Genomic DNA, 4669 nt, shown 5'->3' with positions numbered 1-4669 from the left:
ACTCTAAAGTTCCTTCTTAGTACACACTTGAATTCTCTTATTCTTGCTTAACTTGATATTAGCTGCTGGCATTATTTATGATATCTTTGCTGCTCCCAATTCTTCTAAAAACAATTGGCTTTTAATTTTAATACAATTTCAATGTCATAAGAAATTTGCAAAAATAGTACAACTTCCTTCTCCATATTCACATTCAGCACTTATTAACACTCTGCCCTCTTGCTTTCTCCTTCTTTTTTTTCTGATTTATTTAAAATTAAGTTGCAAAGCACCCCTTAACTCCTTAAACATTTCTGGGTGCAGTTCCTAAGAATAAGGACTTACATAACTACAGCAAAATGATCCAAATCAGGATACTAAATATTAAGTATCTCTTATCTAACTCATATACTCAAATTTCTAGTTGTCCCAATAATGTGTTTTTCTTCCTAGCCTAGTATTCCACTGTGATGATTTGTTTTTAGTTTTCCCATATCTTTAGTCTCCTTTAATCTAGGACATTTCATTTCCTCAGTCTTTTTTGTCTTTCTTGAGCTTTAAATATTTTAAGAGGACAGGCAATTTCTAGAATGTCCTTCAATTTGGGTTTATCTATGGCTTTCTCATGCTTAGATTCACTTATGTATTTTCAGCAGGGAAATTAGAGTAATAATGTTAAGTGTTTCTCAGTATATCATATCAGAAAGCATGTGATAAAGTGCTGCCCACTATTGGTGATACTAACTTTGATTTCTACGTTAAGCCGTCTACCAGCTGGCTCCACTGTAAAGTGACTATATTTCCCTTTGTCGGATACTCAGAGGTTATGTAAATACCCTGTTCCTCATCAAACATGCCACTGGTGATTTTGACCTAAATCAGTTCTTATAGGGTAGTTGCAAAATGATAATTTTCCCCTAACTCTGTCATTGCTTTTACATGGATTGGCATTCAACTCTAAGATAAAGCTATACTTTCTCCTGCATATACTACTTATTCATTTATGTATTTATATTAGTGTTGGTTTATGGATTTTTGCTTTATTCAATGGATTATTATCTATTCTCATTAATTATTTTTGCTGCTCCAATTTCTCAAGAAGTATAGCCATTGAGAACATCTTCATGCTAATTCTTGCAGCCTTTTTGTATGCTCCCATTATTCTTTGAGCAATTGCTTACTTTCTGGAACAAGATATTCCAGGTTTATGATGTACTTTTGGTGCTTCATGATTTCCAAGATTCCTTGGTTCCTTATTGTGAGGAATGGTATTTTGAAATCAAAATGTATATGCTAGGCAAGGTCATTGCTCCTGGGGTGTCAATGCTACTGTCTTTTCAGCAGAAAGAGGTGTGTGTGTGTGTGTGTGTGTGTGTTTGTGGTGTGTAACTATATTTATTTACATTCTATCGTCTATGTCAAACATCATAGTTCATGCTAATGCTTTCCATTCCAGTCTATACTTTTTCATTCCCATATTTGTAGTTTCTTCTGTAACAGAGATATCTAGTTCCCATGATTATCAATATATCAACCATTTGCTCAGTCCTGAAATGTATGCAAAGTAGTTTCAGAATTGCTAATTCATATCACCATGAAAAACAATCTATTAAATAGAGTTCAATATTTGTTTGCATTTGTTTTCATCTTTAGACTGAGGGAGGATTTTGAGTTCTATTTGGGGCAACTGAATTTGAGGTGTCTATTGCATATTAGAGACACAGAGCAGTCTTTCTGGATCTCAGAGTAGGTGTCAAGAACAGAGCTAAAGATTTGAAAATCTTCAGCTTATAAATGGTATTTAAAGCACTTAAAGCAAGAACATTGAGAGGGCTCATTAGGGACAGTGAGGATAGACAAGAGTTGGCTGAGGAAGTCCAGGCCCAGTGGCTCACGCCTGTAATCCCAGCACTTTGGGAGGCCGAGGCGGGTGGATCACGAGGTCAGGAGATTGAGACCATCCTGGCTAACACGGTGAAACCCCGTCTCTATGAAAAATATAAAAAATTAGCCAGGCGTGGTGGCAGGCGCCTGTAGTCCCAGCTACTCGGGAGGCTGAGGCAGGAGAATGGCATGAACCCCCAGAAGGCAGAGCTTGCAGTGAACTGAGATCGCACCACTGCACTCCAGCCCGGGCCACAGAGACTCTGTCTCAAAAAAAAAAATAAAAATAAAAATAAATAAAAAAGAGTTGGCTGAGGAAGAGGAGCCAGCAAAGCCAGCAAAAGAGATTGAGAAAGATGGATCCATGAATAGGAGCCATATTCCCAGAGTGTAATATCCTGGAGAACAACTGCAGACAATGTTTCAAGGGGAAAATAGTCAGCTATGCCAAATGCTGCCGAGTGGTTTTCGTAGATGAGCTGGGAGAATTGACCTTCAGATTGTCCATTGGTGGTCTCAAGTGAGGTTTCCATGGGGTTATTAGGATAACTTGTCTAGAATAAGTTAAAGCATAGCCAGTGGCTTTCTAAGAATGGGAAGTGATGAAATGGAGACTGTGAGTACAGACCAAATCTTGAGAAATTTTGCTATAAATAGGAAAAGAGAAAAAGGTTGGTGGATGATATGGTTTGGCTGTGTCCCCACCCAAATCTCACCTTGAATTGTAATAATCCGCACATGTCAAGGGTGGGGCCAGGTGGAGATAACTGAGTCGTGGGGGTGGGTTCCTTCATACTGTTCTTGTAATCATGAATAAGTCTCACGAGAGCTGATGGTTTTATAAATGACAGTTCCCCCACACAAGCTCTCTTGCCTGCTGCCATATAAGACTGCGCCTTTGCTTCTCCTTTACCTTCTGCCATGATTGTGAGGCCTCCCCAACCACGTGGAACTGTGAGTCCATTAAACCTCTTTCCTTTATAAATTACCTAGTCTTGGGTAAATCTTGTAAATCTTTATTAGCAGCATGAGAACAGATTAATATAGCAGATGCGGGGTCTTTTGAAAGATGGCAGATATTGGGGCCGGGCACTGTGGCTCATGCCTGTAATCCCAGCAATTCGGGAGGCCAAGGCGGGCGGATCACCTGAGGTCGGGAGGTCGAGACCAGCCTGACCAACATGGAGAAACCCTGTCTGTATTTAAAAAAAAATGCAAAATTAGCTGGGCTTGATGGTACATGCCTGTAATACCAGCTACTCGGGGGACCGAGGCAGGAGAATCGCTTGAACCCGGGAGGCGGAGGTTGTGGTGAGTCAAGATTGTGCCATTTGCACCCCAGGCTGGGCAACAAGAACGAAACTCCATCTCAAAAAAAAAAAAAAAAAAAAAGATGGCAGATATTATAGCACCTAAGTATGTTGTTAGAAATGACCCCATCAATACAGTAAAAGGATGACATGGGAGAGAAATGGGGTCTATTCAGAAGCAAAATCTTTGAAGGGTAGCTAATGTAAGGATCCATTGTACAGTGGAGTGGTTGGCCTTGGATAGGAGCTGGAAATTCATCTGTGACAAGTAAAGGGAACTAAGCATTCTGAAGTGGGTGTTTCTGCTGCAGAGTCACCATACAATGACATATTAAATTTATCATTCTATACTCCTGTAAGTTACCATTCAGTATGAATTTCCTGTTATGTCTATCTCTCCTGAAATACCTTATCCTCAATTTACTAGTTCATGGCTTTATATCATATTCCTGCCTCCTTCTGAAAATGTGTTAAAAAGTTAGAATCATAGGAATATATTTTCATTGTTTTTAAATTTTATTTTTATTTTTTATTTATGCCTCCAGTGGGAATATATTTTGTTAATCTCCTACTTCCTTTTTCCAGCCAAGAGTTTTGTTCCCAGCTGTTCTCACCCATGGGTTTCTGAGCTGTTGACAACTAGAGATGGCAATCTCCTTAGAATAAAGGCTCAGAGAATCTTGGGCTCCATTCCTGAGGTCTGGTTTTTGTTCAAAGAAAGAGTTGACAAAGACAGACCAATTTAAAATAAAGGACCTCAAAATCTTAACTTCATGTGTAAAACTAAGGGTACATTCTACCAGATGTAAGAGCTCTCTGTGGAAATAAAATGAGTTAGATAATAGTTAGTGGGGATGTGGTGCCCTGACTCACCAGCCTCAACACCCCCTACCCTCCACTGCCATAGGATTTGAGGTCTGGGGAGAGAATGAACTTGCCTACTACCTGTTTGAGAGCTTGAATAGTAGCGGCCATAGATTTTCTCCCCATACCACTGAGCTCAGTATGGGGGGAGAGAGCTAAAAATGCAAATGTAATGTATTTGAGCATCAGAAGGTCAGGGACTGCCCTGTCCTCATCTCCCATCTGACTTTCTCACTGCTCTAGAGAACTGGATGAGTTTCACAGAATATGCAAGAGGAAGTGTTCCTAGGCCTGCCACCAGGTGGCCATGAATAGAAGTAGGAGAGTGTGTGATACATAGTTTATCTCAGGTATCATCAGAAAACTTGGTTAGAATTCCAGTAGATCCCAAAACCCAGGGAAAAGGGGGGAACTGGAGTCAGTTACACTAAGGTTACTATTCGGGAGAAACATGCCTCATTTGTGTCCTGGGAAGAAGTGGGACAAAAATTAAGCAGCTGATACTGGTACCTCCCTGGTACTGGACTACAGAGTCAGTCCAGGAACTGGATAAAGGAGAAATCCCAAAAATTTGGCAGAGAATTTTGAGCTTGGGCCTGAACTGAGTATTTGAGCTGAACTGAGAACTGATC

This window comes from Macaca thibetana, chromosome 8 (genome assembly GCF_024542745.1).
Source record: "Macaca thibetana thibetana isolate TM-01 chromosome 8, ASM2454274v1, whole genome shotgun sequence".
Taxonomy (NCBI): Eukaryota; Metazoa; Chordata; class Mammalia; order Primates; family Cercopithecidae; genus Macaca; species Macaca thibetana.
The sequence above is the reverse complement of the archived record's forward strand: the minus strand, read 5'-3'. Positions refer to the sequence as shown.